The following is a 27131-nucleotide window of genomic DNA, read 5'->3' as shown; positions in this document are numbered from 1 at the left end:
AGCAACTCAAAGCTGAACTTTATCAGCTGTATGAAGGCCCAGAAACTTATAAGAAAAGGTTGTTATGCTATTCTGGCACATGTAAAGAAGATCGATACTGAAGAAAGAAGCATTAATGACATGTCGGTTGTAAGAGAATATCCCGGAGTATTTCCAGAAGAATTACCGGGGCTACCTCCACACAGATGTGTAGAATTCCAGATTGATCTCATACCAGGAGCTGCACCTGTAGCCCGATCTCCATATAGACTTGCACCTTCAGAAATGCAAGAATTACAAGACCAGTTGCAAGAATTATCGGACCGTGGATTTATTCGTCCTAGTTTTTCACCTTGGGGTGCTCCTATTCTGTTCGTCAAGAAGAAGGATGGATCTATGAGAATGTGCATAGATTACCGAGAATTAAACAAATTAACGATCAAGAATCGGTACCCATTACCGAGGATTGATGATTTGTTTGATCAATTGCAAGGATCAAGTGTTTATTCTAAGATTGATCTACGCTCCGGATATCATCAGCTGAGAGTGAAGGAAGAAGATGTTCCTAAAACAGCGTTCAGAACCCGTTACGGTCACTATGAATTTTTAGTCATGCCTTTTGGATTGACTAATGCTCCAGCAGTATTCATGGATCTAATGAATCGCATCTGTAGACCGTATTTAGACAAATTTGTCATTGTTTTTATCGACGACATATTGATTTACTCGAAGAACAAGGAAGAACATGAGCAACACTTAAGACTGGTACTAGAGATACTCAAGAAAGAAGAATTGTACGCAAAATTTTCGAAGTGTGATTTCTGGTTACAAGAAGTACAATTTTTGGGCCATGTTGTCAGTAAACATGGAATTAAAGTTGACCCCGCCAAGATCGAAGCCATTAGTAAATGGGAAACACCGAAGACTCCAACACAAATCCGCCAATTCTTAGGTCTTGCTGGTTACTACCGAAGATTCATTCAAGATTTCTCTAGAATCGCCAAACCCTTAACTGCATTGACTCAAAAGGGAAAGAAGTATGATTGGTCCACGGAACAGGAATCCTCATTCCAGTTATTAAAGAAGAAGTTAACGTCTGCACCCATTTTGTCATTACCAGAAGGAAATGATGATTTCGTGATCTATTGTGATGCTTCACGCCAAGGTTTAGGATGTGTATTAATGCAACGCACAAAAGTCATCGCATATGCCTCACGACAACTAAAAATTCATGAAAAGAACTATACGACGCACGATTTAGAACTTGGAGCAGTAGTTTTTGCACTCAAAATATGGAGACACTATCTATATGGCACCAAGTGTACAGTGTACACCGACCATAAGAGTCTTCAGCATATTTTTGATCAAAAACAACTCAATATGAGGCAACGTCGCTGGGTAGAGTTGTTAAACGATTACGATTGTGAAATCCGTTACCACCCCGGAAAGGCTAATGTTGTAGCTGATGCCCTAAGTCGAAAAGAAAGAGTAAAACCTCTTAGGGTCCGAGCTTTGAATATTACAATTCGTACTGATCTCACAAAGCAAATTCAAGCAGCACAGTTAGAAGCTTTAAAAGAAGAAAACGGAAAAGGCGAAATAAGCAAAGGGTTAGAAAAACAACTTGAAGAAAAAGCCGATGGAACCCTGTATTTTGCTGGTAGGATATGGGTACCAAAACATGGTAACCTAAGGCAACTAGTACTGGATGAAGCACACAAAACGAGGTACTCAATTCACCCAGGAAACGGAAAAATGTACCACGATCTCAAGAAGTTTTATTGGTGGCCTAATATGAAAACAGAAATTGCTACTTATGTAAGCAAATGTTTAACGTGTGCAAAGGTCAAAGCTGAGCACCAAAAGCCGTCAGGATTACTGCAACAACCAGAAATTCCGCAGTGGAAATGGGAAAGAATAACCATGGATTTCATTACGAAATTGCCAAGGACTGCAAGTAGTCATGATACTATTTGGGTGATAGTTGATCGTCTAACTAAATCAGCTCACTTTCTACCAATAAAGGAGACAGACAGTATGGAGAAATTAGCACGCCTATATTTGAAGGAAGTAGTTTCCAGGCATGGTGTACCCATCTCTATCATATCTGATCGCGACACCCGATTCACATCACGTTTCTGGCAGTCATTACAAAAAGCATTGGGAACTCGATTAGATATGAGCACCGCTTATCACCCACAGACAGATGGTCAAAGTGAAAGAACAATACAAACATTGGAAGACATGTTACGGGCATGCGTGATTGACTTTGGAACCAGTTGGGATCGACACTTACCGTTGGCAGAATTTTCATACAATAACAGCTATCATACGAGCATCAACGCAGCACCATTTGAAGCACTTTACGGTAGAAAGTGCAGATCTCCTATCTGTTGGAGTGAAGTAGGAGAAAGACAACTTACTGGACCAGAAATTATTCATGAAACCACCGAAAAGATCATTCAAATACAACAGCGATTGAAAACGGCCATGAGTCGCCAAAAGAGTTATGCTGATGTAAGAAGAAAACTGCTAGAATTTCAAGTGGGCGACAAAGTCATGTTGAAAGTGTCACCCTGGAAAGGCGTTGTACGATTCGGTAAACGAGGAAAGCTAAGTCCTAGGTATGTAGGACCCTTTGAAATCACCGAAAGAATTGGAATAGTTGCTTATCGATTAAAGCTACCGCAAGAACTTAGTAGTGTTCACAACACATTTCACGTGTCAAATTTGAAGAAATGTTTAGCTGAAGAGGATGTCGTAATTCCTCTTGACGAAATACGAATCAATGATAAACTCCATTTTATCGAAGAACCTGTTGAAATCATGGACCGTGAGGTCAAACAATTAAAACAAAGTAAAATACCGATAGTTAGGGTTCGTTGGAACGCAAGACGAGGACCCGAGTTTACTTGGGAACGTGAAGATCAGATGAAGCAAAAGTATCCACATTTGTTCACTGATATCGCTCATGAAACAGGTACTACTCAAAATTTCGGGACGAAATTTTCTTTAACGGGGAGGTACTGTGATGACCCGAAAATTTTTGACTTATTTAAACCAATTCTCTATACGATTTATTATTTTAACACGTTAAACAAAGTCTGTTAGATTGAGTCTCAAAATTTTAGAACTGTTACATATATACAATTACCTTTGACTACTCTCGACGATTCATGAACAATTATATGTATGTATATATATATGTACAAGTAAAAACGACTTTCCTACAGTAAAAATTAATTTGCTACAGTAAAACACTATTTGCTACAGTGAAACCGTATTTTGCTATAGTGCTACAGTGAAAACGAGTTTGCTACAGTGATTTGCTACAGTAAAACACTATTTGCTACAGTAAAACACTATTTGCTACAGTAACACACTATTTGCTACAGTAAACACTATTTGATGTCGACGAACTAGCAAACAAAAACAGAAAAGGCGGCCATGCGATCGCATGGCAAAAACACTGAAAACTCATGCGATCGCATGAGCTACAGTAAATCGAAAAGTACTATAAAAGGTCAGTTTTGCTCGACGAAATATTTCATAAATATATATGTACGTAAATTTTATAATTATAATTATAATTATAATTTTAATTTTAAGTTTAATAATAATAAAGTATATTCGAGGGTATTTTTAATTCGGGTTTCAAACCGTTTTAAAATAAGAAAATATTGGGTATTGTTCGGGGTATTGTTCTTGAATCCAAGATCAACCATACAGTCATCTACCATCATTACGTCTACGCAATTTGCCTACAATATTGAATCGCAATATTGAACTGTGAGTTATAGTCTCCCTTTTTAAATACTTTAAATATTTTTGGGCTGAGAATACATGCAATTTATTTTAAACGCAATAAGACACAAGTACATACAAAATTCTACACTGAGTTAAACCGAAAATCCCTTAGCTTTGGTAACTAGTAGCTGCCAGTACATAGGATATGGACTGGTGGGCGCGAATAATTGTATATGGATCCATAGGGCTTGACATCCCCGTCCGAGCTAGAGCGCTAGCCTTTTAACGGACGTATGTTATTTGAGTTTAAGACACTTTGGTTTGCGTGTATTAAAACGAATGGGGTAATTATCACTATAGCGTTAAGTTTAGTTACCAGGGTGCTCTGTTACGTAGAATCTATTGATAAACTTTTGATGAAATCTTGTGGTCTATCTTTATACATGTTTATGACTCGAGCAATTAAACCTATAACTCACCAACATTCGTGTTGACTTTTTAGCATGTTTTATTCTCAGGTCCTTAGAATGCTTCCGCTGTGATGTGCTTGTTGCCTGCATGGAGTCTCTCATGCTTTGTACAAAGTTTATTGCATTCAAAATAAAACTGCGTTGTGTAATAAATAATTGGACTGTGATGTTAACCTGTAAATTAAAGACTTATGTATTTCGGGGTTTTGCTTATACCTAAGCACTTGCCCACATGTTTATAACTTTCTATGTTTAGAAAGTCACTTATTTTAATGAATGCAATATTTTATCAAAACGTATCATATAGAGGTCAAAACCTCACTGTGGAATCAATGATTAACGTGCCGCGTCAATAGCGATTTTGACGGGTCGTTACACACTTATTTATTTAAACGAATATTACATAAAAATAGAACAATTACAACTAAAAGCTTTACATATTGGAAGGATATTGTGCCTAAATATATGTTCATTTGGAGCACTATCAAATATCCCCACACTTGAGCGTTGCTTGTCCTCAAGTAATACAGAACTTGAAATTAAATCACACATCACTCAAATCACGTTTTTTATTCTCACACTTTATACATCAGTGATTTTGATACGGCGGTATAAACAATGATAGTAACGATGTGGTTTACAGTCCTAAAAATTAATTAATATTATATTCTTGTGCATAGTTGACTTGTAATTTTAGGTCCGTTGCGTCGCGCGTTGAAAGTAGGTTCATGTCCCGGTTCCGGATTTTCGAACGTCCTTTCGTACGCGGAGATATCTTGTACTTTGCATTTCGCGGCTTGTACTCTTATCATTTTTGGACGTTTCTCATCAATAAATTGAACCACTTGAATTATATCTTGTATATTTGAGCTTTTTGGTCATTTGCGTCTTCAAATCGTCGTTTTCTTCTTTTGTCTTCGCACTTATTTATTTAAACGAATATTACATAAAAATAGAAAAATTACAACTAAAAGCTTTACATATTGGAAGGATATTGTACTTAAATATATGTTCATTTGGAGCACTATCAAATATCCCCACACTTGAGCGTTGCTTGTCCTCAAGCAATACAGAACTTGAAATTAAATCACATATCACTCGAATCACTTTTTTTATTCTCACACTTTATACATCAGTGATTTTGATACGGCGGTATAAACAATGATAGTAACAATGTGGTTTACAGTCCCACATGACTATGAAAATTTAGATCCTTTAAGGAAATTGGATCTTTATGAAAACATTTGATTTTTTGAAAATTCATTCTAGATTTTACCCTAGATAAGTTTTTCGGAATAACCCTTCACCGGTGTTTGCAAAATATTTTTGTGGGTTTTATGGGTTTCAGATTTTAAAATTTTAGCTCAAAACTTGCGGTTTTGTGTCACCCGCTTGCTAACCTTGTATTAGGAAAGCACACGTCCAGTATACTTGCTCTGTATATTACCTTTCGGTAAACTACCGTCCGGTTGTAAAGGAAAGCGTTGAACAAGCAACTGTTAAGGCAATGTCCCGTGACATGCTTTTGATTATGGTCTATATCGTGTCGGATGCAATTACTATCCTTTGTAGGAGCAATAGTAAAGATCACCCTATAGTTTTTCGGTCTGGCACAAGGTCCTATGTTCAACCATGCTATGCAACCACCGTTCTTACGATTAACACCCGAATTGGTTCAGGTGACCTAATGAATTCCATGTGAATTCTTAGGATTTTACGTTCAATGGTAATGAACGCATTGAAAATAGGTTTTCAGAAAACAAATCGGTTTTAATTTGATCAAAAATATTTTCTCGTTCAAGCTCGAGTTTAGATATCATCGAATTCCATGAGTTTGTAATTCTCAATCTTTTAAAGTCAATCTCAAGGATTGAGTAATATCAGTCTTAAAAGCTGATTTTTAATATTTAAGGAGATTATCCTTTCTGGGGGTCTGATTCATTAGTATTATCAAGCTAATTTGCACGGCACCCTCCCCATTTTACGATACAGATCCTCTCATGGTTAGGATAAGTCTGACCACTTGGCGACCCTGTTTGATGCTGAGGTCCGTGGATTTCCAGCTGATTTTCGAGAAAACTTTTCAAGATTTTTCGTCAACCTACAGCTGGTCTGGACGACAACTTCCTGACCTAAATCAAGAAGTGCTTGTCTTTTTCGGAAGACTTTACTTCCTTTTAATGATGGAATTGATTTATCGTGTAGATCCATCTATTCTTTCAAATATATTATAGTAAATTAGGTAAAACTGATTAAAATCGTCCAAAACAAAAGTACCTGTAATAATCTTGTACAAACATATGTGATATGTGTTTTAAATAACTTGGTAAATTCTTCCCACACTTAGCTTTTATTTATTATTATTTTTCTTTGCCTTTTTATTCTCCTCTATTCCATTTTAAATGAATTCTAACGTTTTGGATTGTTTCTCCATTTATGTTCTCTCCGAGGTAACAATAATTTCGGCATTAACACCTAGTTTTATCGTTCATAAATATGTATAAACATGATTTTGAATTCATTTAGTTGAAAATTTTTCAAATTTTCACAAAATTTGGCAATTATACTAAGTGTAAACCCGAGATAATTTATAACCCTTCCCCACACTTGAGATCATGCAATGCCCTTATTTGCATGAAATCAGACTATAATTATAAATTCATGAGGGTGATTAGTGTAGAAAAGTGATTAAAAATACCGAGTTTGCAAACATATTATCTTATATCACATTTAATATTTTGCGTCTTGTCGTCAAAATTAGTAGCTTTTGCTGAACTTTAATGTCAGTCTTTGAAAATGCGTTGTTTTACCCTGTTTTGTACATAAGATAAACAATAAACATACATAATATTTTTATTATATTTTTTTTATAAAACCTTTATTTATTAAAACAATTTAAATGAACAATAATTTTTTTTTAAATTTTGTTTCCTTTTACTTTAGGTAGTTTCGGTATGTTTACCTAGTCTGTCCCTCGACAAAATTTAAAATTTGTCGTTTTTAAAGCGATTGTTTTAAAAGCAAAGATTTTTGGGTTTTTTAATTTTTTTTGTATACTTTAGATCAATAAAATTAAAAATAATGATAACAAAATTTTTCGCCCCTCCCTCGGGTAAACCAATTTCGGTTCCATGACCTAGTCTTCAACTTACGATGAATTTTAGAAATCATTTTTTTAAACTTAATGAAATAAAGTAATTTTTGTTTTTAAATTCACAAAAAAACTTAAATTTAAAAATGCATATTAATTTCATACAAAACCTACAAAACAAAAAAAATTTAGAATGGGGGAGAAAACTAGTTCTTTAGTGTCTGCTAGCGGAAAAGACCAATCGGATTCCATTCTCGGAACTACATGAGAACAGAACAACTAACTCTAGACATCAATTTTTTTTTTCTTAAAACATTTGAATCTCCCCACACTTAGGTAACTGTGGTGTCAAAATTGTGGTTAACTTCATTGTCAATTTCTATTGGACTATAATTAACTTGCATATCTGTGACTTTTGCTTTAAGCCATTGGTCGGATTCTTGTGTAATCTCCACAAATTTATCTAGTTTTGCCTTTTCTTTAGGCGATAGATTGGATACTAATCGGTTACATAACTTAAAGTTCCCCTTGGTTCTAGCATCGCGAATCGGTTTAATAAGTTTCTTCATTGAACTATTAATAACGGGATCATTTAATTTCGTATCAACAACGGGGTTCTTTGTTATCAGGTCATCATTAGGTGTTACTTCATTTTCCCCACACTTAGGCGTTTTATTATTGTTAAGCACTACCGTTGGAGTTGGTAAAACAACATGGTTCTTACCAATCGTTTTTGTCGGTTCAACGGTTTTGGTTGGTAGAGATTTAGACTTTCGACTTACAAATAACGCCCTGGTGGATGCTAAGAATGGTCGACCTAAAATTAGAGGAATGTTTGAGTCCTCTTCTATGTCAATGACAATGAATTCGACTAGAAAGGATAAATTACCCACTTGAACGGGTGGGTTGTCAACAATTCTAACTGGGTGCCTAATGGTTTGATCAAAGAGTCTAACACTCATTTCTGTTGGACTTAACTCACCTATTCCTAATCTCTTATATAAAGAAAGAGGCATAACACTCACAATCGCACCTAAATCTGCTAGTGCATCATACATGACACAATCACTAAGTAGACAAGGAACAATAAATTCACCCGGATCACCCACCCTGGGTGGATGTTTTGGTGGAACTGTCTTTACCGGGTTTACTTTTACGGTTTTTGTTTCTTTCACTTTCTTATTCTTCTTCTTCTTCTTTCCAGAGGTATCACACTCTTTATTACCTATCACTTGCTCATACTCAACTCCTTTTCTTGGAAACGGGATGGGTGGTCTGTATGGTGCCACCACTGGCTTTACATACTCGGGTGGTGGTGATGGTGTAACTTCTTCATTGTTACTCACATCGAAAACCTTCCCATCTTCTTGTGCTGGTTTTTCTGAATTCGTTGAAACCATATTAACATTCTCATTCCGAGGATTTACTTCAGTATTACTCAGTACTTTCCTTGTTCCCTCTCACTCATCATGCTAGCAAGAGTTCCTACGTGTTTTTCTAGCTTCAAAATGGAAGCTTGTTGAGTTCTTAATGACTGATCAAACCTCTCATTTGTTTGGGTTTGAAATTTAATAAATTGTGTTTGAGATTCTATTAGCTTTGCCATCATTTCTTCCAGATTTGGCTTTTTCTCTTCGGTTTGTTGTGGTAGTTTATACAAGCTAGGTTTTTGTTGATTGAAAGTGTTGTTTTGAGTTGGTTGGTTATTCGGACCTTGTTGGTTGTACGAGTTATTGTTGGGTCCATTTGGATTGTAAAGAATGTTTTGATTTCGATTGAAGTTTGGCCTTGGCGGTTGATAATTATTTTGATAATTATTTCCTGGCGTCTGGTTCATGTTAGAAACATTCTCACGTTGTTCCATCATTTGCTCAATGTGACAATCTTTCATTAAGTGTGGTCCACCGCATTGCTTACAACTGATTCGTATTACGTGAATATCTTTATTCATCTTTTCCATTCGTCTTTCGAAAGCATCTATTTTTGCGGAAACGGAATCAAAGTCATGGCTAGAATCGGCTCTAGCCGTTTTAGATGAATGAAAGATATCTTTTTCTTGGTGCCACTCATGTGAGTGGGAGGCTGTGTTATCAATGATTTTGTGAGCTTCGGTTGCGGTTTTCTTCATAATGGAACCACCAGCTGCTATGTCGATGTCTTTTCGTGTACTAATGTCGCATCCTTGGTAGAATATTTGTACTATTTGATAAGTGTCTAAACCATGTTGCGGACATCCTCTCAATAACTTTCCAAATCTTGTCCATGCTTCATATAATGTTTCATTTGACTTTTGCGCGAACATAACAATTTCTCCCTGAAGTCTCACGGCATTAGATGCTGGAAAGAATTGTTTAAGAAAATTTTCAACTAAGACATCCCATGTATCAATCGTCCCTTCAGGTAACGATTCTAACCAATCTTTGGCTTCTCCCTTTAAAGTCCAGGGAAACAACATGAGATAGATCTGTTCATCCTCAACTTCTCTGATTTTGGATAGAGTACAGATCCTATTAAAGGTTCGAAGATGTTCGTTTGGATCTTCTTTTGGCGTACCACTAAATTGGCATTGATTAGTTACCATGTGTAGGATTTGTCCTTTGATTTCATAATCTGGCGCATTAATGTCTGGCTTAATAACGGCGTAACCTTGGCCCGTGCGTGTGGCTCTCATTCGGTCTTCCATACTTAGAGGTTTCGTTACTTCCATAATTGAAATTGTTGAATACGAATCACTATAGGATTCTGATTTAACGATTTGTGGTTCAGGAGGAATGATTAGTGGTTCAGGATCTTGGAATTGTCCTTGAATATTCTCCGGGTTCTCGGTAGTGAAGTCGGGTTCAAAAAATGGATTATCGAAAATTTGAATTGGCGTACTTGGTCGACTAGATGATAATTCCAAAGAAAAATCAACAGCGGCAATATTAGCTAGATGTCTTGATCGAGTTACAGGTGGTGAACGTATGAAAGGTGATGAACATTTTGCTCGGTGCATTCACTAAATATCCTATTAGTTATAAAAGATAAAAATTATATAAGCTATCAAATTAATAGACTTTTCTGATTTTACCCACGTTTCGAATAGCCAATAGATGCAGCAGGTAGCCAGGACCCTTTAAATCGGAAGCCCACAACTCGCCACTAAAAAATCCAACTATTACTACGAACCAGAAAATTTTGGATGTCTATCAATTTAACCGCTTAAAATAATTTTTCGTTTTGAAATTTTAGAGAAGAAATAGAAAATTCTATGTCCTAAAAACTAGAGCGTCGAGAAATAAGAAAGAAAAAGAGCGCGCTGAAAAACGTCGAAAAATAAAAGGTCGAAAAATAAAAATAAGAAAGAAAAATGTCGAAACTTAGAAGTCTAAAAACTAAATCTAAAAAGTTGCGCCTAAAGGTATTAAAGCTTAAAAAGAAATCTATATCCAAAACGGCAATAACTTAAAAGGCACTAAAATATATAAACGGCGTCGCAAAATTCTAAAGCACCTAAATCTTAATCTAAAGAAAAAGCACTTAAGGGATTTTACGGCAAAGTCTTAAAATCTAGAAATAAAAATTAACTATGGCAAAATACTAATCTTAAAACTAATTACAAATGAAAAATATACAAATTACGAATTAAACGATTAAAATATACAATTTATAAAAAGAAATAAAAATGATAATATTACTTATTTTTATAAAAATATTATTTTTATATTATTATTTTATAGAAGTTAAGTTTATATATTTAATAAAACTAATTATAACTTAAAAATACAAATTAAAATAAACTAAACTTAATTATTAAATAACTAAACCCTAATTAGGGTTAAATAATAATAATAATTAATAATACTCCGTAATTAATTCTGATGGTCAAAGGTTTCAGACGTGTCAGAGAGTACCATGCGGTCGCATGGATTTTAGCCTATGGGTTCATGCGGTCGCATGGCCCAGATGTTCAGATCACAAATTGGGTTGCTACAATTTCCAAGCCCGATTCTTTTTACTTTTTTTCTGTTTTTAACTTATATAAAATATTTATATAAATAAAAACTTATATTTTAAAAACTACCTATTAGTTTTTGTAACTAAAAAAAATACAAACTTTTTAATTTTAAAAACGTAAAAATATATAGTAATATATATATAGTAATATATATATATATATATATATATATATATATATATATATATATATATATATATATTTATTTATTTATTTATTTATTTTTTCTTGTTTTTATATTTTTGATATTTAAAACGTATTTTTACAAAAGTAAATTAAGACTTAATAAAAATCCTTTTTTTAAAATTTTTTTAAAATTTTTTTTTTTATATAGCGTTTCGCTTTCGTGTCCCCGGCAGTGGCGCCAAAAATACTTGATGTGTGCAGCAGCGTATACGAAATAGATATATTTTTATTACGAAATACTATTAAATACGATACAATTTTACACAAGTTATTTATTTATTTATAGAGTGGATATACCTAAACCTTGCTACAACACTTATAGGCAGTGTACCTAATCGTACAGTAGTGTAGTTTTTAATAAGTCCGGTTCGTTCCGCAGGGAGCTAGCCAAGTTTAACGCTATATTTTTAAACTATATTTGAATAAATATATATATATATATATATATATATATATATATATATATATATATATATATATATATATATAAGTAGTAGTATTATTATTATAAAAGGGGAGTTTTACCGTTTAATGACCGGTTTGTCGATTTTAAATAAAGCGTAAAAATAAATGACAAAAATATAAATGATAGAATTTAAATTACGATAAAGTAAATTTCAGTAATTAAAATGGCAGTAATTAAAGGTACGATGAAATATGAAATAAAAGTATTATGCTTATTTAAACTTCCGTAATCATGATGTTTGACGTTTTGATTTTAATTAATTGTTACCCGGGTTAATTGTCCTTTGTCCTGGATTATTTGATACCTATTTGGTTTTTGTCCATAATAGTCCATCGGTCATAATTATAAAATACTCGTCAAATTAACCTTATTCCCGAAGTCAAATATTCCAACTAATTAGGGATTCGAACTGTAACAAGGTTTTATTACTTTGTTAACAATTACACCAGTTATCCTTGTATGTAATCCACCCCTGTTTTAATGAGATATGAATATTAATTTACCCACTTGATCAGAATGAATAATCAATTACCCAACCCGAATAATTAATTAAATGATCGTAAAAGATGTTGTATAAACGTCACTAAATAGAACATACATAATCATTTTAATAATTATTAGTTTAACTAATTTGAAGATAGGTTCAACAGATTCTAATGAGTTGTCATTCGATTAGACAATACCCCATATCTATTAATAGTCAATAATCAAATGTCCACAAGTGTCTGTCTTTTGTCCAAACCTTAATTATGGTACAAAATCCAATAACCCCATCTTAATATTTTAGTCCAACATCACGATTACTTCGGCTCAAATAAGCATAATAATAACTTAGTTACGAGACATTAATTTAAAAAGGAAGAACATAGCTTACAGTGGTGATTAATTGCGTAGCATTGCACGGACAGAGTTCCGACTTACGAAACCTTAAAACATTTCTTACATTAACCCAATTATTATTAAACTTAAATTAAACTTCAAATTATAAATATATATATATATATATATATATATATATATATATATATATATATATATGTTTCTTACAGAGAAGGAAAATAAAAAGATATGTATGTTTCGTCCAATTCGTTGCCTTTTTATAGTACATGACCAGCAAACTGCTGCCATGCGATCGCATGGAAATCGTGCCACCAGGCCATGCGATCGCATGGCCCTCTATGACTGCTAACATTCATTTGTTTTCTTCTTTGCCGACGTTTTATTTAAATATATATAATATATATAATTTATATTAATTATATATATATATTATATTATATTCTTGTGCATAGTTGACTTGTAATTTTAGGTCCATTGAGTCGCGCGTTGAAAGTTGGTTCAAGTCCCGGTTCCGGATTTTCGAACGTCCTTTCGTACGCGGAGATATCTTGTACTTTGCGTTTCGCGGCTTGTACTCTTATCATTTTTGGACATTTCTCATCAATAAATTGAACCACTTGAATTATATCTTGTACATTTGAGCTTTTTGGTCATTTGCGTCTTCAAATCGTCGTTTTCTTCTTTTGTCTTCGCACTTATTTATTTAAACGAATATTACATAAAAATAGAACAATTACCACTAAAAGCTTTACATATTGGAAGGATATTGTGCCTAAATATATGTTCATTTGGAGCACTATCAAGTTGGAAAAGGACATGCATGGTATAAATGTTGGTTGTGAGTTTTGCGGGGGATTACACTTAGGAAAAGATTGTGATGCAGGTTTGACTATGAACCAGAAAGAAGAGATTGCTTACATTAGTCAACAGAACAACAATTAGTTTCAGGGACGTGCTCAGTTTAATAGGAATTTCAACAATCCCTATAATCCTCAAGGTAATCAAGGTTCGAGGTACCAGCCAGGATCTAGTGGAGGATATCAACAGCAAGCTCCCGGGTATTTTCAGAAACCCCAAGCCGAAGAGAAAAAGTCCAACCTTGAAGCTATGATTGAAAAGCTTGTGATGTCTCAAACTCAGTTTGTTACTACTGTTACTCAAAACAATGAGAAGAACGATCAAATGTTTCGAAATCAACAAGCGGCTATTCAGAATCTGGAGAAACAAATTGGTCAACTTGCTAATCAGAGTAATGAGAGAAAACCGGGGGAGTTACCGAGCAAAACAGATACTAACCCGAAGAATGGGTACGTTAATGCTATCACCACCCGAAGTGGTTTAGCATATGATTCACCACGGAAGCCCGATGAGTATGATTTGCGAGTGCCGTTAGCTAAGAATAGTGAACCGGTTGTTGTTAGTGAACCGGAGGGGAAAAGGAGCCAGAACAGGTGATTGAGAAAGTTGTAAGGGTACCGAAAACCGTTGCCGCTAAACCGATAGTTAAAGAGTATCAACCACCGCTCCCCTTCCCGAGGAAGCAGAGATTGGAGAAGCTTGAGGCGGAAAAGTCCAAGTTCATGGACTTGATTAAAAAAGTTAACATAAATATGCCTTTTATTGATGTGATTGCAGGTATGCCAAAGTATGCAAGGTTTCTGAAGGATTTGCTAACTAACAGGAAGAAGCTGGAGAACGTGTCTTCATTTAGGTTGAATGCCGCATGCTCAGCGGTAGTTGCTAACAAGCTTCCCGAGAAGCTTGAGGATCCTGGGAGTTTTACCATTCCCTGTTTACTTCGTAATTTGGACTGTGTGATGGCGTTGGCAGATTTGGGGGCTAGCATAAATTTAATGCCTTATTCTATTTATTTACAGCTAGACCCCGGGGAGTTAAAACCCACGCGTATGGCTATTCAGCTAGCTGACCGCTCTATTAAATTCCCTCATGGAATCATAGAGAATATGCTAGTTAAGACTGGGTCGTTAGTTTTCCCGGCTGATTTCGTGGTTTTGGATATGGAAGTGGATGACAGGATTCCACTTATTTTAGGTCGGCCATTTTTGAATACTGCTAGATGTATCATCGATATTTATGGCCAAAAGTTGACCCTTAGGATAGATGACTTGAGTGCAACATTCTCAATCGACCATGCTTTAAAGTACCCTGCCTACACTGATGATACATGTTATTTTCTTAACACTGTGGATGTCCAGTCTGAGGTTTTGCAGGAATTCCCAGAGTTACAGGGTTCAGGAGAATGCTCATTGGTGGAAATTGATGAGGAGTTGCAGGTTGAGGAGGTGGATATTTTAACCGCCTTGATGGAAAACGGTTATGAGCCGACTGAGGAGGAGTTCAAAGAACTCGAACGTGATGTGGATTACCGGAGCAAGTCTTCAATTGAAGAACCTCCCGAGTTAGAATTGAAGCCACTTCCAGATCATTTGGAATACGCTTATTTGTAGGAGGAATCTAAGCTCCCGGTAATTATTTCTTCTTCTCTTACTACAGGTCAGAAAACTGAACTTGTGACCATGCTAAAGGCCCATAAACCGGCCATTGCGTGGAAAATTCATGACATCAGGGGTATTAGTCCATCCTATTGCACCCACAAAATTCTTATGGAGGATAACTCCAAACCTGTGGTGCAACGTCAAAGGAGGTTAAACCCGCACATGCAAGATGTCGTGAAGAAAGAGATCATTAAGCTCCTCGATGCAGGTCTGATTTACCCAATTTCTGACAGTCCGTGGATTAGCCCGGTATACTGTGTACCTAAGAAAGGTGGTATGACTGTTACCACTAATGATAAAAACGAGTTAATTTCCACTCGGACAGTCACGGGGTGGCGTGTTTGTATTGACTATCGTAAGTTGAACGACGCCACACGCAAAGACCACTTCCTGTTACCTTTCATGGATCAAATGCTAGAGAGGTTAGCGGGAAACAGCTTTTATTGTTTTCTTGATGGTTTTTCGGGCTATTTTCAAATTCCTATCTCTCCCGAGGACCAAGAGAAAACCACTTTCACGTGCCCATATGGCACATTCTCATACCGTTGCATGCCCTTTGGCCTTTGTAACGCTCCGGCCACTATTCAAAGGTGCATGATGGCCATATTCCATGATATGATAGAAGATTGCATGAAGGTGTTCATGGATGATTTTTCGGTCTTCGGTGACACTTTTGATTCATGCCTTCTTAATTTAGAGCGGATGTTGGTAAGGTGTGAGAAATCTAATCTTGTGCTTAACTGGGAAAAGTGCCATTTCATGGTACAAGGGGGCATCGTCCTCGGGCACAAGATTTCTAGGAACGGTATTGAGGTGGATCCCGCAAAGGTAACGACTATTAAGAACCTGCCACCTCCCACCGATGTTAAGGGTGTTCGGAGTTTTCTCGGGCATGCCGATTTTTACCGGGCATGCCAAAAGGCATTCGAACTTCTTAAGGAGAAACTCATCAATGCTCCTATCATAATTGCTCCGAATTGGTCCCTTCTATTCGAGCTTATGTGTGATGCATCTGATTTCGCTGTTGGCTCTGTTTTGGGCCAAAGGGTCGAGAAACATTTCTGACCCATCCATTATGCCAGCAAGACCTTGCAAGGAGCACAGTTAAATTATACTACCACTGAAAAAGAGCTCCTTGCGGTGGTCTTTTCGTTCGATAAGTTCTGGTCCTACTTAGTCTTAGCTAAGACTATAGTCTTTACGGACCATTCTGCTCTTAAGTACCTTTTCGCCAAACCAGATGCCAAACCTCGACTGCTTAGCTAGATCTTGCTTTTGCAAGAATTCGATATCGAGATCCGAGATAAGAAGGGTGCCGAGAATCTTGCAGCCGACCACTTATCCAGACTCGAGAATCCAAATCTCAAAGTCCTTCATGAGTCGAGCATCCATGATGATTTTCTCGATGAATATATCATGAAGATGGAAAAGGTGGACGAGCCATGGTATGTGGACATTGCTAATTATCTCGTTGGGAAATTCTTGGAAAAAGGGTGGTCACATCAAAAGAGGAAGAAATTCTTCAATGACCTTAAGTACTATTTCTGGGAGGATCCCTATCTTTTTCGTTGTTGTCCCAATGGGGTTATTCGCCGGTGTGTTTCCGGTGAGGAGTGTATGCGTATTTTAACCGAGTGCCATAGTGGGCCGACCGGTGGGCATTTTGGACCCCAAATCACGGGGCGTAAGGTTTATGATGCCGGCTTCTTTTGGCCGACAATTTTCAAGGATGCCCACCTGATTTGCAAATCATGCGATTCTTATCAAAGGGCCGGTAAAGTCACTAAACGGGATGAGATGCCTCAACAAAGCATCCAAGTATGTGAGGTATTTGACGTTTGGGGAATTGACTTTATGGGGCCATTTCCGAAATCTCATAATTATAGTTACATACTCGTTGCCATTGACTACATGTCTAAATGGGTCGAAGCGCAAGCTTTAGCCACAAACAATGCACAAGTTGTGATTTCCTTCCTTCAGCATTTATTCTCTCGATTTGGAACTCCTAAAGCTTTAATTAGCGATAGGGGTACTCATTTTTGTAACGCCCAAATGGAGAAGGTATTGAAGCGATATGGAGTTCTCCATAAAATTTCTACTTCATACCATCCCCAAACTAGCGGATAAGTTGAGAATACCAATCGAGCTCTTAAAGGAATTCTTGAGAAAACTGTGGGGTCGAATCCGAAGGAGTGGGCGAATAAGCTCGATGAAGCTTTGTGGGCGTTTAGAACAGCCTACAAAACACCAATTGGTACCACTCCTTATCGGTTGGTTTATGGAAAAGCATGCCATCTCCCATTGGAGATTGAGCATAAGGCGATGCGGGAACTTAAAAAGTAAAATTTGGATTTGAAGGAAGCTGGATGCCTAAGGGCTGGACAATTGAATGAGCTTGGTGAATTACGCCTTGATGCGTATGAAAATTCGTTGATTTATAAGGAAAAAACCAAGCAATGGCATGATAGAAGGTTAAAGGGTCCGAAAGAGTTTAATGAGGGCAATCGATTGCTTTTGTTTAACTCTAGATTGAAGCTTTTACCGAGAAAACTTAAGTCCCGGTGGACGGGACCATTTGAGGTTGTTAAGGTGTACCCATACGGTGCGATTGAGTTGAAAAATGCGAGTGGTACTACCTTTAAGGTTAATGGACATCGAGTGAAGAAATATTTCGATGGTCCGTTTGAGATTAATGATGGAGTTCACGTCGAACCCGACCCTAACGTCACTTGAAGTTGGTAACGAGTCTTGTGAATGACTCGGTAATAAACTTCACATTGTTGTAGAGTTTGTATGTTTTTGTGCTTGTTTGATAATATGTGCAATGTGATTGTGCTCGGCTTTTTGTTTGGGGTGTTTGTTGGTTTTTAAGTTGAGAAATTGGGTTAAAATGGCTTAAAATTGCGAAATACTGGGGTCTCAGCATTTGGAGCGCTGCTCAGATTGTACGTACCTGATGTGCCAGTTTTTTGAAACTCCTCGACATGCTTTTTATGCCTAATGGAGCGCCCGCGAGCTTTTTGAGCGCCGCGCCATATCTGGAGCGCCGCTCCATTTCACTGTCGGGCAGGCTGTTTGCTTTTTAATATAAAAAAAACCCCAATATTCACAACCACACAAAGAAGGATGGGTACCAGCTGTATTTTACTCCAAACCTTTTCATTCTTTTCATTCCATTCAACTTTCTTACACCTTCAAACACCTAGATCTACAAACCCTAATTTTCTAAACTTCAATTTCTTATCTAAATACTTTCACATCTTGCAAGAATAGCTCCCACTAAGGTCCGAATTTGTTTTCTATCTTGCTTATTTCATCTAATTAGGTGTAGTTACTTGCTTAATCTTTGATTTACATGATGAATTAATGTGGGGTTTGTCTAATTAGGGTTTTGTGTTCTAATTAGTAATGGGTTTTGTTAGATTATGATTGTTTACTTTGAATTCATGATTAATTTTGTGTTTTTAGAAGTTATACTTGAACTTAGAGTTTGTGTGTTTGAGAATACGAATTTGTAAGTGATAGAAGAGTTGCTTGCTTGAAATTGTTCTTGTTCTTGAGTTGTTGATATGTTTTTGAGCTAGTGTGGGGTTGTGTTCATATGGGCGGGTCATATTGGTTTGAATGACTTGTGCTATATTTGGGGTATTTATTTATAATGCCATGCTAGAGAGAACATAACATGTATTTTGTGATGTGATGAGTATTGTGTTAGTGGTAATTTGAAATTGGTGAAAGTTTGCAAACATGATGAATTTTATTAGATTTGTGAAATTTAAAAGAGTGATATGAAATCATGTTTCTCATGTTTTGGTTGTGTTGTTATGAGAGTATGGTTGTTATGAGCTATGTTTAAGAGATAATGCAATATGCATAGATTTGAGCTCTTGGCATGTTTACATGTGTTACTTGGTTAATTTGGTGATTGTCTTTAAGGTGGATTAAAGTGCAACATGTTTTGGTTGTGATGAGAATTTGGTGTTTATTATTTTGACTAACACTAACTTTTGAGTTTGGTGTTTTGTTTTTTTTATTTGTTTAATGTGTGCAGAGATCGAGAGGAAACACAGAACAACCACGACAACCACCAAATAACCCAGAACTTTGGTTGTCCCAAATTGCTAATGATGAGGAATTAGAAGAACGTTTTACACTAGTTAGCGCCCGTCCGATCGAACGAACTTATTATTTGGATTGGACGCAACTTACAGCATTGGGTAATAATATTGTTAGAAGGTTGCGTCAGTATTTGTGGGTAACATACGCGGGTCAAGAGTTGAGGCCATACGAGAGGTTATTTGATATTCGTGAAGATATTTTTGAACAGTTGACTATCGAGTTCTTTTCAATGGTGAGTTGTTGACCGTGAGCCTCTCCAACCAAGGCAGATTTCTTGACATTTAGGTTAGGAGGGTTGGAGCGTAGCATGAGTAAGATTGGGGTAGCTCGGGCATTAGATTTGTATCCCGAGTTGAATGATAATGATTTAGAGTGGTTTTTGATTCAATGCAAAGTGTTTGGGCAAGAGGCTTTTAGTGAGAGTGATTATTGGCCAACAGTGGCGAAGGAAACTGCGGGTCCGTTTAGTTCAAGTCGAAGTGTTCAGTCAATGCTTCGACTTCCAGAGGACCGAATTATTTTCAAGATGATTGCTCATATGTTCATGGCTAGAGGAAATGCGAATAAGATTCAGCGACTTGACCTTTGGATTCTACAGTAGAATAAATCGAGAGAGCGAATTGATGTCCCTTGTATGTTAGGAGTGTGGTTACAAGAGACTGGAACGGACAAACGAACGGAACGCCCGTTGTTAGGTGGGCATTTGGTCACTAGGTTTGCTCGGGCATTTTTAGTCCCGACTAGTAGGTGTGATATGTTGGGGGTTGAGGCGATGCCCACTAATATTCTATTTTTCTCAAAAGCCGAGTTTATCCGAAGAGGGCCAACAGGTTGGGTTTTATGGGAGGATGAGCAACAATAACCAGGTGACGGTGCTGGACGTGGACGCAGACGCGGACGTGGAGGTAGTTGATCCACGTATGAGGCAGGTAGTTCGAGTGCAAATGTACCGGGTATGTGGTCCTTCAGTGAAGAAAGTTGGGATTCTCTGGTTAACAGCATTGATGAGATGCATTTGGAGTATCGGGATAGTCGGTCAGCGTATAACGATCAGGTTGTGCATAATTAGAGGATGCTGGAGGAGCAGCGCAGACATAATGACGATATGAGGGTTTGGCATGAGAACAGTTATGCGTCGATTAACACAGCGCTTGGACAGTTTGGAACAGTGGTTGGTAACTTGGGTGAGCGTGTTAATAGGGTCGAGTATGATGTGAGGGGTATTAGGGCTCACAATCAGTGGGAGATGCATCAGAGGCAAATTCAGAGATAAATGCGTCAGAATCCGGAAGCTTACATTCCGACACGGACTACCATCCCTGATTATACTCCATTACTCCTTCGAGGCTAGATCCTTCATACGACCCGTACCAGGCTTGCCAGGATACCTATGGTGTGGATTGGACCCTACAAGAGATTTATGGCCGTGAGATGATTTGTTGCGCATTTTTTTGTTGTAATTTGTTTAAAACTATTTCCTTTTCGTTGGTCTGTATTTGGATAATTATGTATTCTGCTTATGTACTTTGAAACTTAATTTGGGGGGCAAGGCATTTCGGCATCGGGTGGTGCCACCTTGTCCTGTTATGTAGTTCGTTTGTTTTTCTTTTCTTAGGTTTGTTGGTGAAACGATTTTTCAAGTCTGGCATTAAGTTCAGCAAAACTACATGATTGATGATATTGGTGTGATGATCGGGAATGGACGATGTTCTTATGCTGGCAGTCAGTTCAGCGCCATCTGTCACTGGCATTCCGCGATCAGTGGTTAAGCTCGATAAGTTTTTATATTTTCTTTCTCACATAACCCTTTCGATTTTTATCTATTTTTGATCTCAAGTGATGGGGACATTACTTGATCTCATGTGTGGGGTGGGGGATGTAAAATCTCTCGGGTTGGTTGTTAATGGAATCATCATCATATTAGTTTTGATTTAAAAAGACTTGACATTTCACGGGTTTTGGTCGTAAAAAAAATTGAAAAGTTAGGGTAAAAATATAAAAAAAATAGAAAAGTTAGTTAAAAAAAAGTAGAAAAACAATTGAAAATTTGGCCAAAACCTTTGTTATGAAAATTGGTTTTGATTTGGCTTGGTATTTTATGGCATATTTCGTGATTTCAAAGAAGCCAAAACCTTTGTTTCATATGTTCATTTTCTTGGACATGAAATCCTACGAGTTCGGGGAACTCAATAGTAGGTCACCTGTACCAAAACGGGTGTAAACCGTGAGAGAGCGGTGATTGCATAGCGTGATTGTGACCGAATCACGTGCCGGATCAAAAACTTTTGGTTACTTGGTATAGCAGACTTCTGAAACTATATCATTTTATTATTACATCATCTAATGGTTTTGGCCAGTGTTGTCCTTTTTAGGAACAATAGCTACGTGCTTGTGTTTACTTAGACAACACAACCCATAGCCAAAAGCTATGGCACCCAAAGGTTTTTGGGATTTATCGGAAGGGAAGTATCTACTTCATACCTTTCTGAAAACAAGCAGAAAAGCTTGTCATGTGGGAAGTAGGCAACTTGGAATTAATTCCAATCACCTTCATTACCATTGAATGTGAAATCCTACGAATTCTTTAGGAATTCAATCGTAGGTCACTTGCACCAAGGCAGGTGTCAACCGTATGAACGGTGATTGTATCGTGTGGTCAAAATCGGGCCATGCGCTAGATCGAAAACTTAAATAGGGCGATCCTCATTGTTTCTCCTAACAAGGACAATGTTTCACCCGAACACTTTATATAACCCGAGGAGTAAAGTCTCCAAATCAACACATTTGCTGATTTATTTCAGAAGTCGTAGTCCAGACCAGTTGTAGGGTGACGAAAAATCTTGAAAAGTCATTGCTAAAATCGACTGGAAATCTACCAGGCCTCAACGTCAAACAAGGAAACTGTTAGTCAGACTTATCTCGATGAGGGAGATCTGTCTCGTCAAATGGGAAGTGCACCATGATACACAATTCTGTGATTGATCAGATTCCCAGTTGGATAACCTCCGGAAAGGTAAGATATCAGCTTTTAAGCCTGATGAACTTCAATCTTTATGATTGACTTAACGGATTAGATGATTACCTCATGATTATCGATGATATCTGGACGTAATGTGTATCTTCCTAAGCACATTATTTTCTTACCGACATCTCACGATGTTAGGTACTGTGGGAGGCATTGGCTTCACCAATTGCGGGGTAGCCCGTGTGTTCTTTTTGGCACATGCGTTCGATTGTCATATCTTTGGTGTTTGGCTCCCACTTGATTCCCGGTTCCTCTGAAGACTTACATTATGGTTCGAGATTGTTTGCCTCATTTTATTTGGTACGCTATTCAAGACTTTATTTAGCTACTTTGTTCATATTTCTTGAGGATTGGGAAGTTAATTTCGGGGGAATGCAAGTGGGAGGTATTGTTGGTGATTACTCTAAATCGTGCCCTTGTTAGATGATGGTTTGTTGGTTGTTCGTTTGGTTCTACATATACTTTTGAAGATGTTAATTCATGGTAGAAGATTAATTTTGAGTTCTATTGCTTGAGGACAAGCAAAACTCTAGTGTGGGTTGGTTTGATATCGCATATTTTATACACGTTTTCCTTAGCGATATCGGGCACATTTTGGTCCTTTTGGATACGATTTTGTGTTATTTCGATAAGTGTTGTGAAAGTTCAAGTTCTAAGACCAAGTAGATGAAATTTGAAGTTATTTGATGGTTTTAGTGATTTTCTATGTAAACGAGTGAAAGTGATTGGTCCGATTCGAGTTTGGGTGGTTTTACTGAGTTTTACAGTCCGGAATCAGCAAAAAGGGCCTGGAGCGCCGCTCAGAAACATCGAGCGCCGCTCCAGTAGGCAGGAATTTCAGTTCGAGAGTTTTCAGAAGTCCAGAAATCAAATTTCAGCTATATGGAGCGCCGCTCCACTTTCTGTCGGTTTCAGAACTTTACTATTTAAAGGCCGAATTTTTACCCTAATTATTCATTATTGCATCCAGACGAATTCCAGCAGCTTTTTGACGAAAAAGGGTGATTTTTGGGGAATCCCAAGATCATTATAACACATCAATAATTCTGGAAACGCTTCTCGATCCGTTCATCATTCAAGAACACAATTTTCATTAGGTTTAATTCTTATCATCATAATGAATACTCTTAATTGTTTATTTGTGATTTTGGCTTTAGCTATGATTGTTGGCTAAGCACTTTAATGTTTGTCTAGATTGAATATTCGTATGTGTTTGGATGATACTTTAATGTTTATTTTGATTAATGCATGATAATTATGAGTTTTGATTAAGAACCATTCTTGTGGGTGTTGATTATTGTTACTAGGTTGATTAGTGATCTGGTTTGAACAAAGGGAACCCTGTTTCAATTTAGTACACTAGTTTCCAATTGCTTTGTCTTAACCAATTGGGTGCTTACTAGACCAAGGGGGTAAACCGGGTAACATAGATTGAACAAAATAGGGGTGAATTGTGTGGAGCGAACGCGTAACCAATTGAATCTTAATATTATAATTAGCTAATTACTAAGTCACAAACGAAAGAGGTCTTTGGTGAAAGGGAACCCTAAGCCAATAATTCCTAGTTTGACGTGTTTGCTAAAAGAGAACTCTGGGTAAACCGACTCTGTAGTTGCATGTATTGATAAATTGAACTAGTGCTTAATAACAAATCATCCGACACTGCGAATTGGAGATCTAGGCGAACATTCTTTTATCTATTGAATTCAAATATCTTTACTTTTCGTTGAGTCTGCATTTACATTCTATAAACTTAAAAACACAAAAACATTATCTTTTACTTTAATCTATCTTTGATTTGGCTAATCGTTAAATAGCCACAAAATAAATTATTTCGTACTTTCGATTTTCATAGACTAATTTAGTTTATTTTTATTAGTTGCAATCTTAGTTCTCACGTTAAACTGTCCTTGGAACGATACTTGAAATTACCAATTTTATACTATTGCACGATCGGGTACACTGCCCGTTAGTGTGTAGTAATCTTTAAACCGGCATTTTTCCAGAGATAAATTATATACTAGATTTCACACATCAGTCATACATTTCCGTCAAAAAAAAGTAGGGTCAATAGATAGGCGTTTTGTTACAACTTGGTTTGATGAGTATCAGTGGTTAGAGTATAGCGTAAAAGTAGACAAGGCATTTTGTTTGTGGTGTTATCTATGTAGAGAACAAGCTGGAAAACAATTTGGAAGTGATGCATTTGTGACCGATGGCTTTTCTAGTTGGAACAAAATATATAGATTTGATGTTCATAAGGGTGATGTTAATAGCTTTCACAATAGAGCACATCAAAAATGTGAAGATTTGATGAAACCAAAGCAATCTATAGCTGTTGCTTTTCATAGTCAATCTGATATTGAGAAGCAAGAGTATCGAGTTCGATTACAAGGTTTCATTGATGCTGTTAGATATTTAATGCATAATGCCTTACCATTTCGTGGTCATGACGAGAGTAAAAATTCTATATATAGAGGATTTTTTCTAGAAACATTAAAGTTAATTGAAAGTCAAAATGAGAATGCTCGTAAGGTTATGCAAAAAGCTCCGAAGAATTGTAAACTAACTTCACCCGATATTCAGAAAGACATTGTTGAATGTTTTGTGAAAGAAATACTTAAATCTATATTTGAAGAAATCGGTAACGACGTGTTTGGCTTGTTAGTTGACGAGTCTAGTGATGTGTCTAAAAAGGAGCAAATGGCCGTCGTTTTGACATATGTTGATCGATGTGGGGTTGTCAAGGAGAGATTTGTTGGTGTTGTGCATGTAAAAGACACATCTTCTTTAACTCTGAAGTCTGCCATCGATTCCTTATTTGCTGAACATAACGTGAGTTTGAAACAGGTAAGAAGATGAAGTTATTTATATTTATCTCTTACCTTTTCTTTTGTAAATATATTGTGCTTCTCTTAACTTTTTATTACTGAATAGGTAAAAGGTCAAGGATACGATGGAGCAAGCAATATGCGTGGAGAGTTTAATGGTTTGAAAGCTTTGATCTTGAGAGATAATAGCTCGGCTTATTATATACATTGTTTAGCTCATCAACTCCAATTAGTGGTTGTAGCAGTCGCGAAGCACCATGATGGAGTTAGGGATTTCTTTGATAAAATAGCATTGGTGGTAACTGTGGTTTCTGCTTCGTGTAAACGAAAGGATATGATCCGAGACGCTCATAAAGTTAGAATAGAAAAGGAGATTGCAGATGCTGAAGTTGAAACAGGAACGGGAAAAAATCAAGAACTTTCTCTCATAAGAGCAGGAGATACAAGATGGGGTTCTCATCATAAAACGACGTTGAGTTTGAAATCCTTATTTCCAGAAGTTGTCGAGGTTCTCGAGTATGTTAAAAAAGAAGGTGATAATCCTTTGAGTCGGTGTCAAGCATCTGGTATTCTAATATATTTTGACACATTTGATTTTGTGTTCTATTTGCATTTGATGTTGCACATCTTAGGGCTCACAAATGTATTGTCACGAGCTCTTCAAAGAAAGGATCAAAATATCTTAGAAGCGGTTTCATTGGTGCAAGGAACAAAATCGGCATTGCAAAACTTTAGGTTGAATGGGTTTGATGAATTATTGAAGGATGTATGTTCATTTTGTCAAAAATATGGCCTTGAAATGTTGAACATGGATGAAGCATATGTTGTTTCAAGAAATCGAAAGAGGAATATTACCAATCATCATTACTTCAAGTTTGACATTTTTAATACGGTTTTGGATATGATAATTCATGAGTTTGGTGATCGGTTTAGCGAGGTAAGCACCGAATTGCTTACTAATATGGCGGCTTTAAGCCCACGTAATTCTTTTTCTATGTTTGATGCATCAAAGTTAATGAAGCTGAGTGAAATGTATCCTATGGATTTTAATCAAGAAGAAAGGAATCATCTAAGGCGTGAACTTGATATCTACTATGAGGTTGCGCGACGAGATGAAACATTTGCTAACTTAAAAGGGATCGCCGAGCTTGCAAAACTGATGATTAAAAATGAGAAACATCTTTCATATCGTTATGTCTATCGGTTATTAAAGCTTGCTTTGGTTTTACCTATTGCAACTGCAACGGTCGAGAGGTGTTTTTCGACAATGAAGATTGTAAAATCAGATTTGCATAATAGATTGAATGATGAATTCCTTAATGGTTGTCTACTTGGTGCCATAGAAAGAGATGCATTAGCTAGTGTTACATATGAAGCAATTATGGAGCGTTTTCAGCGACAGAAATATCGTAGAGGACATTTGTGATAGACGATAACTTAATTATTTTATATATTTATTGACATACTATGCCATTTAAATTTTTGAGACTTGATACATTTTGATATTATTTTATGACACCACTCACTCAAATTTCTGGCTTCGCCACTGAATAGATGGCTAGTTAAATTATTGTTCCTTCACAACTTGCAATTAAATACACTACACTTATATATGTCTTTTTCATTGAACAAGATATCACACACACAAACATCCATAATCATCCAACTTTTCCTATTTGATATAATATATATATATATATATATATATATATATATATAATATAAATATAAATATATATAGGTGATAGTTTCATCATGTTAATACAAATTAAAATCACAAGAACTTTGGAATTGTTTGTCATTTCACAGGGGTGGGACATAGTTTCATATGGGAATTTTATATTACTAGGTGAACAATCAATGA

The 27131-nt window shown here is 36.5% G+C and overlaps 1 non-coding gene and 1 pseudogene across 1 annotated transcript; both read left to right on the top strand.

Annotated features, from left to right (window-relative positions):
• LOC139890101 (uncharacterized) overlaps positions 1 to 26693 on the top strand; it is a 32408-nt pseudogene extending 5715 nt beyond the window's left edge.
• On the top strand, positions 9504 to 9610 carry LOC139894869 (small nucleolar RNA R71). The gene has a single exon (XR_011775348.1). It is a non-coding gene; the product is annotated as a small nucleolar RNA R71 (small nucleolar RNA).
• Positions 26694 to 27131: the final 438 nt, after the last annotated feature.

The sequence above is a fragment of the Rutidosis leptorrhynchoides genome, chromosome 2 (genome assembly GCF_046630445.1).
Source record: "Rutidosis leptorrhynchoides isolate AG116_Rl617_1_P2 chromosome 2, CSIRO_AGI_Rlap_v1, whole genome shotgun sequence".
NCBI lineage: Eukaryota > Viridiplantae > Streptophyta > Magnoliopsida > Asterales > Asteraceae > Rutidosis > Rutidosis leptorrhynchoides.
The sequence above is the reverse complement of the archived record's forward strand: the minus strand, read 5'-3'. Positions and strand labels throughout refer to the sequence as shown.